Source organism: Alligator mississippiensis, chromosome 1 (assembly GCF_030867095.1).
Source record: "Alligator mississippiensis isolate rAllMis1 chromosome 1, rAllMis1, whole genome shotgun sequence".
Classification (NCBI taxonomy): domain Eukaryota; kingdom Metazoa; phylum Chordata; order Crocodylia; family Alligatoridae; genus Alligator; species Alligator mississippiensis.
Window position 1 is genome coordinate 15,915,319 of NC_081824.1, and position 16,887 is coordinate 15,932,205.

Here is a 16,887-nt window from a genome sequence, read left to right on the forward strand (position 1 = left end):
AAAGTAGTTATGGGCCCATGTTGTGCATTAAAAGCTGGTGTCACTGAAAAAAGTTTGAAATGAAATGAGTTTCTCTTTATTACCATAAGCAACAAACAGTCAATATTGTAGTTTAACAAGATTTCAGGTGTCTTTGTATTAGTATAGACAATACTGTTGTAGACAAAAACAAAGACCTGAAAGAGCCTTCTTTGCTGTTCCAATAGATCCAAGGGAAATGTGAAGCATTTTGAGGAAACAGAGAATTTCAAGTGAAAACATTCAGCTTTTTAAAAAGCTGTATTATCATTTCAGCACGAAGATTTGTAAAGAGGAAGCTAAGTGCACGTGATTTAGCCTACAGAAGAGAAAATAAGATAATACAAGGATTCAAGATACTCAGAAACAGCAGGTACACTGTAGGAGAGGATGGACAGGCTTTTGGGATCTCACAATAATAAAGAAGAAAGCAGATTTAACAGAAGAATGGAACAAATTCCTGAACTGTTTTTCCACGAAGTGAGGAGAAAAGGGGGAAGTGTTATGACCAGCCAGTGGGCCTGAACTGAAAGCAAGCAAGGGATAATGTCCTGATCAGAGGATAAAGAATGGGTTTAACATGTTTATGTAATCTTTCTTCTACAAGTTTTAGGGTCAGATCCAAATTGCTCTCATAAGCTACTCTTAGGCATTGCAATGCACCTTTGTTACAATAGTTCAGTGTTTATAGCACTTAGCCAGGAAGTGGGAGACCTGGATTATAGGGTCCCATTACTCAGATGGAATTTAAAACCATATTCCTAGCTCCCAGGAAAGTGCTCTAGCCATTAGGCTATAGAGTAGGCTGGGTGAGGCAAAGGTATTGTTCACTATTTATGCTGAAGATAGGCCAGTGGGCAGAATGGACAGCAAGCAAGAGGGAGCCTGATACTCTAGCCCAGTGATAGGGCGCTGTGCTGGGGGTGCCCTGATCCAGAATAAAATTCCCAATTTTCTCCTCCCCTCCCCCCCGCCCCTCCCCCGTAATACAACTCTGCAGGAGATAACCCTTTTCACTGGGCCCCAGAGTCATCCTGCCTCTAGCTTATTCTCATGTAATAACTTTTCTATATTATATAGTACAGGTAAAGAATACACAATGGTACAGCTAGGGATGATAAGCATAAATCAGACATGGTTTCCCACACACAAGAAAAGTATGCTCAGGATGATAAAACTTTATAAACACACCATCATGTATCCTCGATCTCTCTCTCCTGATTCTTATATAGCTGTAGCATGATTTTTTAAAATCTAAAACACGGTTCTAAATGGGAAAACCCCTCTTCCCACAACTCAAAGAAACAATGCTAAATCTCTGTCACTGTTTAGACATAGTAGGTAAGATCTTCATCCTCACTTTGCTGCCTTACTGTTCAATACAATAGCTGAAGAGCATAAAGGGTCTCAAAAAATCTCAAATCCAGTGGGGAAAAATTTTCTCCAGGCAAAAAAGCTGCCAAAAATAGATACAGTACTGTCCTCTGAGAACTCCTTGGGAGCTGTGATATAAGCATTTTATTATGGGTTGAATTCAGCACAGGAGCATTTAGATATGTGTGAATGATGGGTAGCCTATGGGACATGCCAGTGAGACTTCCATAGCTTAAATATACTAGGTTTCCAGGGTTTTGCTGGAGGCCACTCCATCCCCAGAATAGCCCAGGACCAGAAGGACAAAGGTATTTTAAAACCACCTTTGGGGTCTTAGAGATACAGGTCAAAAATCTCACCTAGCACAATTTCAGCAGTTGGTTGGACTGGACCTATAAAAACCTATCTGCGGAGAGAAAAGCAGGAAGTTGATTAGAAAGATGCAGCTAACATGATTATGTAATGTAGCTGAATGTAATTGCACTATGGTTTTCAGAGACCTTCCAGACTTCACAGCAAAGAGGCTCATCATTTAAAATAAATATTTAAGGATCTTATTTATTTTTAATTATCCAGGTAATGAATCTCACCTAGCACAATTATATGTACTTTACTTACAAAAATAAATTCAAAATGGTGTGTACAATACATTATCAGCTGAGAAAAATGGGAGTCAAATCCTGCCTTCAGATGCCAATGAATTCGGCTGATATTACTGAAAGCAGTGGGATGGGATGGGATGGGATGGGATGGTAACAGAATTTTGGTGGGAATGGAAGAGAGGAGATTGTCAGCTTTCTAGATAATTTGATCCAGTAGTCAGTTTTGTTTAGTCTCATGAAGATGTTTACACAGCTCTCTTTAAGTTTTCAATAGTACCTGGCATTAAAAAATATATGTAAAAAACGATTCAAATTAAAAATTAATAAGGGGGAAAAGATTACAGTGGAACATGGGAAAAACTTCTGATAGTAAGATTTAATAGACTAAATAGCTCAAGAGAAATGGTGGAAAATCCCCCAGTTTGGAATATTTAATATGAGACTAAGGGTACATTTACACGTCACCATACAGCAATGTTGCTATGGCACCATGCTTTAGTACTTCCCTTTTCAAAGTAGCTGCCAATGATGTGTAAACCCACATGATCACTACATCACTGTAGTGCACCATAAGGCAACATAGCATATTGCTACATCACCATAGGGCAACATGTAGACACACCCTAAGAGTATTTTATATGGAACAGTCCTGCACTGGGAGCAGGATTACCTAATAGATCGTATTCATTTGTCACCTTTTGTGAATACTACATATAAAATACTATGAACCAGATTCCCCAGGGGTACCAGAGCTCTTCCTTTTTCTGTAACCTCTGTTCTGGAGATTGTCAGGGATTGAATATGCTGTTTTAACTTGGCTTGACACATAGCATTTCACAAGGAGCTACTGTGCTGACCAGAATTTTAAAACACTTTGTGCACCAGTGCTCCTTCTTACCTGTCCCCTACATCAGTGGGAGGAACAAATATACATTATGGCTTCCCCACACTATCTAGGGTACAAAAGCTGTTGTCTTAAAGCAAGGGTGCCCAAGATATGGCCTATGGTCTGGATCCAGCCTGTGGAGCCCTGTCATTTGGCACACAGGGCTCCCCATGGGTCTCAAAATTCGGTGGCGTGGGAGCAGATGACTTGAGCACCAGTGTCTTACAGCATCTTCAATTCATTGTACCAACACAAAGAGAAGTTATTAAAGCTGAAAATCTCAGCCTCTAACAATATCCTGAAGAAATCAACTCTCATGTGCATCAATGATGTGCAAATTAAAATTATAATGATAAATTTCACTATACATTTCCCTGCCAGTATTGTACTGTTGGTTAAGGCGTTAATATATTACCTTCCTCAAAGATGAGCTGATGACTAAGGCAAGGGTAAAGAATGCCTGTGTACTGGTATAATTACCATTTTTTCCTGCAGAAATTAAAACTGGAAAATAAGCTTCCAAATGACAAAACGATGAGTTTCAGAGGATAACAGGCTGTGAAATTAAAATACTTCAATCTGCTCTACTTAATGAACTTTTGGATTTATGCTGCACTTCAGTAAACCAGAAGAACAGTAAAAAAGGATCCTGAATCCAAATGGGAACTAATTAGTCAACAGTGATTTCACCATGAAGTAAGGTTACCATTCTGAAAACCAATGATGATGGCAGATCACCCTATGAGACATTTACAAACTTGTGATTGAATTAAGGAACAAGTATCTTGGGTCACTGAGCTTTAAAACTGTATATATTTGAAAACACTCCACCACTACACAGTCATTAATATGATATTAATATATATACAGTTATTGCATTTGAAAATAATATATATTCAAATATCCAATTTGAAAATATGTATCTGCTTCACAGGGGAAAATTACTGAATGAAGGAAGAGTTGTTTGCGAGGAACAATAGCAGCATTCAGTACAATATGACAGTATTTTAGCAGTGTCTTTTGTAGAGCTGTAAAGCTAAAGTTGAAAGAAATGAAAAGTAGGAGAAATTTAAAAATACAACAGTTAAAAGATACAAAGATGCAAAACAGATGTATTTTCAGTTTAGATTAGAAAACAGATGGGGAATCAATGAAGTAGAGATGTACAGGGAGCATGTTCTAGTTCGCACAAGCTGTCCATAAGGCTTTTTGCATAAACAGTGGTAACAGCATAGGATGGAAAGAAAAGACAAAAAGTGCCAACTGAGGTCAGGGAGTAGGTAGTGAAGTGTAGGAAATAATGGTTTGTGAAGCATACATAGAGGAGACCTGCAAAACAAATTTTACTTCTATTTAAAGCTGAAGCTTACCTTAAAGTTTCCACAATTTTTCTTGCTAACTATGGTGCAGCCTGCTTTAGATTTCAGTTTCTAGATTGCAACACTGCCTGGGAGGTGTTCTAGAAAACATATAAAGTTCCATATGGCAGATATTTTTTTAACACATTTGATTTTGAAAATGAAGGGTGAACCAACAACCACCCCAACAAAGTTAACTAAAATTCTAAACACCTCTGGCTCATGTTGCCTAGTAAGGTATTGTTACCTCTGAGATGAGTTTCCAAATTGCACACTGCAAAGCAGTCTGTTTTCTGTAAGCAGCAAAAGTTGTCCCTGAACTTTATGTCTTCCTTTCCTTTGCTATTATGTCAACATTTACATTAATGTCAAAAGCCAGGTTTAATCGAAGTTTGGAGGTATGTGTGATATGTGTCACAGAGAGATTTCCTGTTGAGGTGATGACATTTGTAGTGTTACGCAGACTCGCCTTTGAAAACGACTGGAAAAGACCTACTCAACTTGTCAGCAGGCACCATGCTACCTTAACTAGCAGAAAAGAATGCATGCAGCTAAGAAAGGAGTATGTCTCATCAGTTTACTAGCATAAAACTGTGCATGAAACTGAAGGGGAGTTCCAGAAAAAAGAACTGGAATTTCATGTGAGAATCCCCAGTCATTTTCTCTGAATGAAACTATCTGCAAATAAGAAAACATAATTATCTTGCATTTTCTTGCAAAATAGTAAGAAAATGTAACATCCTAGAAAAACAGTGAACAAAGGGCAGAATTCAATGGCAATTTTCTAATCATCTACCTGGTCATTTTTGTTCCTGGCTTACACTATGTTTTTTGTAAGCATGTGCACATAAACTATATGCTGTAGGGCTATGTACCAGCTGGGTATTTATGCAGCTATGTGCACACCCCAGAAGAAAGGCAGAAAAGGGGCAGCCTCCCTCCCCTCTCCTTTCCCATGTTTTAGCCCCTAATACAGGGGTGGGCCCACAGGCCACCACCGGGAGCCTGAGGAGGGAGGGCTGTGCACATCTACACATCCAGAATGGGTGTGTGTATGTGTCTAGCTAGTGTGTGTGTACAATTTACATGCACAGTTACATGCCCATACTGCAGGAGTAATGGAATTGCTACTGCACATCAGGGCCAAAAAACACCACTGATGTGCCTAGAATACTGCCCTTTAGGGAAACAGAATTCCACCCAACACATTCAGAAATACTTTTGAAACTATAAATGAAATTTTGGATATGATAACAAAAATCTCTAGCTAGCTAATTCAATTGTGCTGTTTCATGTATTTCTGAATTTTAGTCAAATGTCACATGCCTCTGTTTAACTGCTCTGCAACACAAAAAACCCCAATAGAATTCTATGATTCTTCTTAAACACAACAGCTAAAGTGTTGGCTGCTTATTTTTGTATGCATATTTCTAATGTCCCATCGCTATCGTATTTCATTATATCACTGAATGATCTGCAGCTGCTGTAAACCCAGGGGTGGGCAAAATACAGCCTGTGGGCTGGATTCAGCCCACCAGGCACTTTCATCCGGTCTGTGGCATCCCTCAACAAATTGCACCCTGCCCAGCCCTTCCTCCCACAAGGGTGGGACAGAGGTGCCCACGTGTACAACCTCTCAATATACCATATTGAGCCTCACTCCCACCCTCGTGGGCAGAAGGGCTCTGCCCAGCTAGAAGCTTCGGAACGGGGCTCCTGCTGCAGCCAGAACTGCTCACTTGAGGCAGCAGGTAGGGAAGCAGCCAGGCTGGTGTGGGGGGGTGGAGTTGCAACTAGGCAGATGCAGGAGCTTAGCACAGAGCCTGCACCCAGAAGGGCAGCAGGAGCTCAGCTGGGCAGGGTGTGGGTGTGAGGGGGGTGTGTGGGGACCCCTACACACTGCCCGCATCGTGTGCAGCCCCCAATGCCTGGCAGCAGCAGCAGGCAGGGAGGTCAGGGCACTCATGCCTGGCACAAGTCCCCAGTGGGGCACAGCTCTGGCCAGCACTGCACAGGGGGAGGGAGCAGAGCCTGCCTTATCGCTGGGGCTCAGCACTGCGCACCTGCAGCTCCAGCACTCATAGTGGGGGAAGGCCCACACTGGAGCCTGATGCTTCCCCAGCTCACTATTGCTCAGGTCCCCACACTCTGCTGGGAGTGGTGGGAGCCCTGCCACCTGCTTCCCCGTGGAGTCCAGTGCAGGGCTTCCCTGCTGCGAGTGTGGAGATGCAGGAGCACGGTGTGATATGTTGGGGTGTATGTATATGGTAGTAGCTCCCACTAACTTATACATACATGCCAACATACCCTATGCCCCCCTACACAGCCACACCCTCTCACAACCCTTCCACATACTCCCACACCCCACCACACACACACACACACAAACACACACACACGCACACACACAATAAGAGTGATGCTTTATTTTTGAGTTATTATGCAATCCCTTCTATATACAGTACACAATCACAAGTCATGACAAATATGTTTTGTAATAAAATTAAAATATATTATAGTAGGTGTTTGACTTCTCGTGTATGATTTGGTTTTTTCCTGGTTCTAAGATGGCAACCCCCTCTCCCAAAAAGAGTATTGCAGGGGCACCAAGTGGATGGACTTCTGGTGGCAAAGTTCAGGGGTTACGGAGCAAGGCTTCTGGTCCCAATGTGGCAACCAGGGGGTGGGGTAACTGTCAAGGGTGGGGGATACCTATGCGTCCCCCGACAGCTCACCAAAACTTGTTAAGCAGCCCTCTGCACAAAATAATTGCCCGCCCGTGTTAACCCCTTTCATAGGTTTCCCTCCTAGAAATCTATTCCATTAATGTTGCTTGTATCATTTTGTTACTTCTAAAATACCACAACCAACTGCCATGCGAGCAAAACAACAGCTAGTTAAACTATTCTTGTGAGCAATGTATTAACTGAAGAATGAACCAAATGGAGAATGAACTGAATGAAAGCTTGGGCACCTGAATTCCAAGAGACAGTTGGAGACCTAAAATGCCTATAAACTCAAGTGACAAAATCTTGGCTCCACTTAAATGTGTGGCAAAACTCCTATTAACTTCAGTGGGGTCAAGACTATAGTCCAGGTCTATAAAATATCTAATGTTAACGTGACTCTGTATTATTATGACCTCAATCCCCATGTTTAATGTAACTGTTAAAATGCTTATACCAGCTCTCACTATTCAGCATCTCATGTTCCATGAATGCCCCTATGCCTACCTTCATACAAAGTATCACAAAACAACCTGTAAACCGCAAAAAGGAAAAATTATGGAAGATAATGATGTGAATGAAAAAATGTGTACTACAAGAAGCAAAGATACAAGTAATATTCCTGCAGACTTGTTACATTTAAGAAAGAATAGAAAATGCAGTGGAGAACAGGAAAAACAGATTACCAGAAGTTTTACAACAGAGAGAGGAAAAGTTATTCTTCAGATCTGGAAACAAGCCAAAGAGCAGCCCCAGTTTCCTGCTAGGAGGATCCAGGTTTGTACAGCTCCTTGTACATCCTACTGCCAGGTTTGAAAAAATAACATTTCTGACTTTAAGAATGAGGTTTCTATGATTTTTTTGTACTTAAGAGACTCAGCAAATATTTGAGAGTAATTTTGTTTTCATGCTTAGACATTTTTTCATTTAAATCCGCGTGCAAAAAAATGAAACGACATACCTATATGCTTTCTACACGTTAGTTTTGAATGGGGCAACCCACTTGTGCAGGCTGCATGGCCTCCCCATGCTTCTCTGGTAAGAGCCCCCTGACCACACAGACCATATGGACTTCCTGTGGTATGCCCCCCCAACCCCCAAACTGTGCAGGGGAGGCCCTATGGGTTGGCATTGCCCCACCCCCAGAGGCAGCAGCAGGAAGCAGAGGGCAGGGGAGCCCAGAGACCCTGGCAGCCCTGGTGACCAGGCAGGAGCCCATGGGCTGCAAGTTAACCCTTTGCAAGCCACCAGTTAGACAGCCCTGCCCTAAAATATTTTCTAAAAGATCTGTGAAAGGGGCACTGTCATATTAACCATCTATATTCTAAATGCCATTTTAAAATGATTTAAATGCATCAATCTTTAAACTGAAAGAATCTGCAATGCCTAATTTAGCATTTGTTCTGATATTTTACTTTTTGAAATCCATTCTTAGACAATACAATTAACATACTTAGTGCTATTGCATTTCTAGTTAATTTTACTTTCTGATGTTCAAACATTTGTAATATACAAGAACTCTTCATGAAAATGTTAGCGCAATCTGCCTAGCATCTACTATCTAAGAGTAGGAACAATAATGATATTTCATTTTTCCCTTGCCAGCAAAGAATTCACAAAGCAAAATTCTCACTGTTTAGCGTGAGATCCTTCCAATTTAGCTGCAAGACCAAAAATGTTATCACTGAATAATAAAACTCCATTAAAACAACATTGGTGGTATTAAGTTTTAAATTTCCTCCCCAAAAACCTTCTACTTGGAAACCAAGTTTCCCTACTTAGTTTTCACATGAAGGAATACTATGATAATAACTGGAAAATTCTTGTAATTTATTAGGTAACAACCTATCCTGGATCAACAAATTTAAAGGATACGATGATGTTAACAGGAAACATTCGCAAGTTGTGATTATACTGACATGGTAAATAATCACATTTTTAACAAAGGTCGAAAACATGCAAATCACAAAACTGCACTATGAACTTGGATTATGCTAAATGAATGTTATATAACCTGTTTAGCTTTTCCTACCCCTTTATCCTGCCACCTTTTATTCTTTCCCCCATTTGATCCACCTCAATTCCTTTCTGTACCATTCTTTCCTTCCTACAGGTCCTCATGGCTCTTCTTCCCACACTGTCCTTATTTTGTTTCAAAGCTGATTCAGACAATATAAATACTGAAAATGCAGATTTGTTATGGATATCGGGGAGACTGCAGCTTTCTGAAATGGCAGAGTTTGAGGCATGAGTAAAAAATGCATGTTCCCATTAAGGTCAATGTCAAAACACCCATCAACTCAATGTCAAGGATGATTAAATATTTGCAAAAGACAAAAGTTGTGCTTGTATTAAGCATGGGGAATGAGACCTATTGGTTTTCATTTTATTTGGCTGGGGGGGGGGAGGGAGTTCTTTTTTTTATTTTTTCATTTTTAAACAGATTCCCTTTCAATATTTTCATTGCCTCAATTCCCCTTCCCCTTCATGGAACTCGGAGGGATTTCTGCATTAGTTTATAGACAGGAGAGGCTGAGGGTATAGACAGAAGTTACAACTGTCACATGATCATTCCTCTGAAAGTGCTCTACAGCTGTGCCATGACACATGTGCATGGCTGCAGAGTGCTTTAAAAGTGGCTGATCATGCAACAAATTAACCCTCATCACCTGATGGATTGGATGAAGGTGCTCCACTTTAGAGCACCTGAAGGAACTTCTGCTTCCTAAGGTCAATCTGTTGTGCAACTGAGGCTGGGCTGATGCAGTCCAGCCCAAACCCTGGTACTATCTGCAGGATAGGGAATGGGACGAGGGGCAGGTGAGCAAACTGTGCACTGGGATTTGCCCAGCCTGAGCTGAAACTGGGGGGCAGGTGAACTGGATTCCCCCTCACCTCACTGTGAAACTTTACACATCCTTTCTGGCAGAGCTTGAAAATTCTGAAGAGATGAACCAAAAAGAGCAGAGAAATGTACTTATTTGCAGTAGAGTTACCAATAAATAACTATATTTTATGCAGATTACTCCTGTATGACTGGCTAATAATGGTTGCCAGCCAATAAGAGAAAATGGATTTGCATAATATCATATCATTGTGAAATAACCATTCAGTGGTTATGCAAATATGATACAACCAGAGTGCAAGAAGTGCATAACTGAGATATAATGTGCTGTTATGCATCTGTAACTTTACAGCATCTTATTACACAGGTAGGCTAAGACAATTCCATTTCAGCCTAACTGAGCTTACATCTGATAAATCTCTAATTGTAAATTACGGTTGGGTATTTGACTGGTCAAATGAAGTTTAGTCAGTTAACTGGTCAAATATTAGCCAATTATTGTAAAAAATTGCCAATAGGTCCAAATAAAACACAAAAATAACAATTTTTTCCATCAATAAATGTATGAAAAAATAATAACAAATTATATTTATATTAAGAAAACTACAAAAAAAATAGATTTTTTTTGTAAAATTGCTATAATCTTTGACTGCCCAAAAAATATGCAATTGACAATATTTGACTGGTCAATTGACCAGCTTGCCACGCATATTGTAAATATATTATTTGATAATGTTTATGCAATTCTAAATATACTAAATTGTTGCTGTTCTTTGAAGTCTTTGATGTGTCTACATATAACTTTTCTTTTATGATTATGCAAGTATATATTACATGTTAAGAGAATAACAATATTTTCAAAATGTATATTCATATAATTGCAGGTAAAGGAAGAAAAAAATGAAACACCTAATATGAAAACATCAATTGGAACATTCTTAAAATGAGGTCTCCTGCTTTGTTGGAACAAATGTTTAAAAAACTCAGTTTCTCAATATTAACATAAACTGTCAACCTAAGTATATAATAAGCCTCTATTTGCCAGAACCCAGGTATGTACATAATTATTGTTACTTAAGCAAGATTATTTGTGAAGGTGCAGAACTATAACTGTATTTATGAATTTCTCAACAAACCAATATAGCCCTCTAGTGGCTAGCCACCAGATTAAGTTCAAGAAAAAAACACAGTAAAGCAGAAATGCCTACTACTGATAAAAATGCTAACTGCCTATATCAGGGGTCAGAAATGTTTTTGGGCAGAGTCCCCAAAAACACCCGCAACCTCAATTTGTAAGATATTAGTATGCCAGGGCAGACAGTGGGGGAGCCGCAAGGGGCCGGATCCTTGTTGTATCAGCACAGCCCTAGCCCCTTCTCCAAGGCATGTATGCCAAGCAAAATGCCTCTGCATGCGTGCCGGGGGGTGCTTACCCCGATCTATACTCACTGTTGATAAAAATCAGAAAGAGGTTGTTGTGACTGTTGTTGTTAATGGATGGTTTGAAAATACTGTACCAATATCAAGTTCACATGCCATCCAGTCGAGATAAACAAGTAAGGTTCATCTGTTCAGTGGGATTCATCTTTATTTTTCTTCTCTGAGAAACAGAAACAACTTGCTGAGGCATAATCCTGGAAGCATTCTAGTGGCTATTTATGGTTGCTCAGGAAAAAATATACATGTCTAAATGTCTGCAGGATTGGGGCCTAATTCATTTTCTCAATCTCCTGTTCACCTGGAGTTTGCCTATACAGCAGTGGGAGCAAGTCCTGGTGAGGACCCTATCTGTAGTCATAGCACCTATTGAGGCATGTCAAACCTGGAAGTAAGCAATTAAAGCTGCTCCGTGCTTGACCCCAGGGGCTGCTTGTAGGCAGCCCAGAGACCATGGGCTCAAGAGTGGATGTGGAAAGGTGAGGTTGGAGCAGCCTCAGTGGTTGACTTCTTGCAGCATACTTTTTGGAATAGGCAAGATATGCCTGGCCCCATCTTTGCTGAGACCTGCCACTGCCTCAGTCTGGACAAGGCCATTTAGTCTAAGTGCAGAACTATTCTCTATTGTTCATTTCCAAATATTTTGACCTGTATAGTTTTAAAGCTAACCTGTGAAGAGGAAAACAAATTTTAATGTATTTTCTTTTTAATAGGGTATGATTAACTTGAAAATGTTTTTTGAGTGTGTTTGTGGAGGGGCAGAGTTCAGAGGGTATTTGGGTCTTCAGATTTTTTTTTTTCTTTTCGAAATGTAGTAAACCCCTCGAAATTGGCTTACTGTAACTCATGGTATCTAGGTCTAAAGGTGGCAGCAATTATGTCATGAGGAGAAGGTCAGTGACCTTCCATCCTTCTTGAGTAAGTCTGATCTTTCAGCTATGGTAGTATGTAATATGAAAACTCTGAATATCAATTCATAACCAATTGACTACATTAGATTAATAGAATCTAATAGTTAGAAGGTGTCAGCAGATCACCTTGTCTGATCTCTTGTATATCACGGAGTATTCAATTTTATCTTGTTCCCTCTAAAGAACCCAAGAGCTGGTGTTTGACTAAAACATAACTTGTGTTTGGTTAAGAAATATCTTCTGAAGACATCTAGAGATAGAAGGGCCACTATTTCCCTTTGCAAATTGTTTTAATAATCAACTGCACTTTTGGAAATTTATGCCTTATTTCCCATTTACTTTCCAGCCATTGGGTGCTGAAATACCTTTCTCCACTACCTTAAAGAGCTCTTCAATAGCCATTTTTTTCTTTGTGCAAAGACACTTATATACTGTAATTAAGTCACTTCTCAGGCTTCTTTTTGATGTGTTAATAGATGGAATTAATTTAGGACACTTGCTGCTAGTCATTTTCTTCAGGCCTTGAATTATTTCTGTGATGCTTTTCTGCACCCTCTCTACTTTTCAACACCCATTTTAAAATGTGGACTGTATACTGTATTTCAGGATCTCACCAATGCTATAGGCAGAGGTAAGATTTCTTGCTCTTGCTACCAAATAATCCCCCAGTTCAACATCAAGGTATTGATTGCACTGGCTCTTTTTGCTACATGCTGAACTGCTTGTTCAATATAACTTTTAAATACTTTTCAGAGACGCTGCTTTCCAAGAGAAAGCCCCTCCTTCTGTACATATGGCTTACACTCCTGTATTAAAACACATATATTTTGTATGGACCCAACCTATCATGTGACTTGATTGCCTCTAATCAGTGGTTCTCAAGTGGGTGCCATAAGACCCTCTCAAGCATGCCATAGCACCAGTGCTGCCACTGCCAGGTGAAATTGTGCCAAGCACCTCTGTTTCTAGGAGGTACCTGAGGTGTGGGAAGGGGATGTAGCTGCCAACATTTTTCTTCCCTCTCCTCTCCTCCCCTCCCTGCTCTGCTCCCCTCCTCATTGTCTTGTAGTTAGTAAGCTGGAAACACAGGCAACAGCCTGCAGGGGGACTCTTTGGGTATAGGGCATAGGGCACGGCTGCATTCAGCTTCCGCACAACCTGTTTACCCCATTTACAAACTGCCAGCCAGTGGGGGAGAGGAGTGGAAAAAAAACCTAAGGTAGGCAGGGGCACCCATGCCTGCCTCAGCAATGGTGGTGTGCGGGCCGGGCCCCAATCCCACCGCCATGTGCGGGCCGGGGGCGAGCTGGGCCCATCTTCGCGCACGCGGGCTGTGGCCAGCAGCCCAGGCACGCGGGGTTGGAGAGAACCGGCGGCGCGGTTTGCTACACGCGAGCTAGAATTAGTTACGGAGGAGTAATGGTTGATTGAAAAGATTGTTTACTTACACCCAAAGATGGTATTGGTGTAGGCTGGACAGGTTTCCAGGCACAGCTCCCGCTTAGATCCTCGCTAGAGGAACACGACAAATTCGATTGCTCCCACGGAGCTGTTCAGGCTCCGCGGGTCTGGTTCGGGGTTTGAAAGGTTCCCCGGAGTTGCTTAGGCTCCGCGGGTCCGAAGTTTACAGGAAAGGGATACATCTGGGATTGCGATCGGCGACAGGGAGAGGCGAGAAGCGAAAGCTCCGTAGGTTTGGTTCTATTGCCTCTATTGCCTGCTTAGGGGAGGCACGTTGGGTCCACGAGGGTCCGCAGCGCTTGGAGATCTTCACACAGAATCTATCTCTCTTCCTCCCTCCTACGACTTGGGCGGAAGCTACCCAAACCTTTTGTACGGCTAGCAAGCCAATCGCTAGCCGCCACGTGTGCCTACATTAGGAATTGTTCAATAACGTGGCGCGAATCCGAATACAAATGGCGGGAACTCCTTTGCAGCGTGTATCACTGGTGTGCAAAAGAAATGCACCCTGCAAAGAAGCTGTAATTTGGCGGGAAATCCCCCCATTGCACCAGAGTTCTCTCTCACAGCAGAGAACTCTACCGTGCAAAGAAAACGACAAATGGCGGGAAATAATTTAGTAGTGCTGAAGCACACACACAAACAAAAACCACAACTTTGGGTTGTGACAGGTGGCAGCAGGAGATAAAGTAAGCTGAGACTTTATAGTGGTTCTCAACCAGGCTGCCACCAAATTCAGGAGAGTTATCAAGGGATAGCTTGAGTTTAAGTGGTCGAGAACCACTGCCGGAGATAGTACCATTATTTATCAGTCAGTCAAACTCTGTCATTCACAAATTTTGCCATGGATGATTCCCAACTGAAAATTACGCTTTGTGATCTATCATTTAGCCAGGTTTTCATCCATTTAAGGTTCTTTATGATGTCATATAATACACACTTGTAACCAGAATGTTCTGAAATACTATGCACAATGCTTTACCTTTACCAACCAAACCTGTAATCTCATAATTCAATTAGGTTTATTTGCAGGACCTATGTTCTATGCTTTCTGTGTCATTATTAACATTTCTACCTTCTCTATCTAGTAATGCACCTATGGTCTTAATATATTTTTAAAAAATCCATATTACTGTCTGTAGCTGTGCTAGTCCTAGATTTTCTCCTGATGTCTTTAGCTTCCCTTATCAATTTTCTATGCTTTATACTTACTGATCTATATTGATTCCTATCTAATGATCTTTTCTCCATCGCTTATTTTTTTCTAATTGCTACCTTCATTTTATGTTTGAGCCAGAATGCATTAAAATGTATCTCTAAGCCAGAATGCACTATGGATGTGTAATTTGGCTAATTAGTCCTTCTTAAAGAGTTCCCAGTTTTAATTAACATTTTTGTCTACATTTTGCCTCCAGGTCATTTTCAATTATAATTTTGTTCAGCTTTGGGAAATCAGCCCTCTTTGACCAGTTTGCCCATACCAGAGGTCTTGATTACTGGTACCTAGGAAACCATGAACTTCCATACCAATGGGTTTATTTTCATGTTGAGTATCATATCCCACAATAGAAAATCATCAGCTATTATTTTTAGAAATTCTGTTTCTAAATATAATTTGAAATATTTTAGTGTCTTGGTAAAAATTCTAAAATATATTTGCTTAAACTTTTGAATATGATATATACTATGAGCTTCCAGTAGATTTCAAGTAGTTTTCATTTCTCTACTGAAAATTATGAATGCCAAAGACTGTGAATGACATTGAACTACAACCTTGATAAGCTCTTTTCTTAAAATGTTGTTAAAATCAAGAATACATTGATGTATTGAGATTAGAATAAGCAGAAGTGAGTTCAATTTCTGTCTAGGAGTGGGTACAAAAACCCTGAGAATATTATGTAATAATGCATTAGCACAGTGTTTCCCAACCAGTGTGCTGCGGCACAAAAGTGTGCCGTCAGAAATGAACAGATGTGCCACAGCATTTTGCCATGGCAATGAGCTACAATAGGCACGAGGATGGGGAATGCCTTAACAGGTGTGCTGCAGAAAAATTTTATTAATGTAAGTGTGCCTTGGGCTTGAAAAGGTTGGGAAACACTTCATTAGCAATATAAAAGATTCATAGATTGTAAGGGGCTGGAAGGAACCCCACAAGATCATTGGGTCCAGCCCCCCTGCACTAGGCAAGAAAGATAACTGGGGTCAGGTGACCCCAGAAAGGTGACTGTCCAGTCTCCTCTTGAAGATTTCCAGGGTAGGTGATTGCACCACCTCTGGGGGGAGTTTATTCCACACTCTGGACACCCTAACTGTGAAGAAAAACTTCTTCACAGTTACGGTATCCAGAGTGTGGAATAAACTCCCCCCAGAGGTGGTGCAATCCTAGTGTTAAGCCTGAAATGGTCTTCCTGGAGTTTATGGCTATTACTCCTGGTTTTCCCCAAGGGGGCCCTGGTGAACAGATGTTCACTGAGCTCTTGATGTACACCTCTGATGTAGCAGCAAGCTGCTACCAAGTCCTCTCTTAGCCTTCTCTTTTAGACTGAAGAGGCCCAAGTCCCTCAGCCTCTCCTTGTATGGCTTGTCTTGCAAGTCCCTGATCGTACGGGTGACTCTTCTCTGGACTCTCAAGTTTTTCCACATCCTTGTTGAAGTGCGGTGCCCAGAACTGGACACAGTACTCCGGCTGTGGTCTCATCAGTTCAGAGTACAGTTGAAGAATCACTTCCTTAGTTTTACATGAGATGCATCAGTTGATGCATGCCAAGAGTATTGTTTGCCCTGCTGGCTATAGCATCGCACTGATGGTTCATGTTCATGCGATGGTTGATCACTACCCCTAGGTCCCTTTCGGTCGTGGTGCTAGTCAAATTGGCACCACTAAGCACTTTACACTTTTCAGTGCTGAACCTCATCTGGTTCTGATTTGCCCAACTCTCCAGCCAGGTCCCCCTGAATCTGCAGCCTATCTTCAGGAGTGACCACGCTGCCCCATAACTTGGTGTCATCTGCAAATTTGGACAGGAAGCTCTTCACCCCCAAATCATTGATAAAGATGTTGAAAAGCACTGGACCAAGCACCAACCTCTGAGGGACACCACTGGCCACTTCTCGCCACAACGACACAGATCCATTCATGAGAACTCTCTAGGTCCTACCTCACAGCCAGTTTCCTACTCACTTAACCGTTGAGCAGTTAAGCCTATAATCTTCCAATTTTCCCACTAGGATATTGTGCGATACTAAATCAAAGGCCTTTTGGAAGT

General features: G+C 41.2%; 1 protein-coding gene across 1 annotated transcript in view; it reads right to left on the minus strand.

Annotated features, from left to right (window-relative positions):
• The window catches only part of FKBP1B (FKBP prolyl isomerase 1B), a 137,598-nt gene that overhangs the window by 118,099 nt on the left and 2,612 nt on the right, over positions 1-16,887 (minus strand). The gene's annotated exons all lie outside the window — the stretch shown is intronic.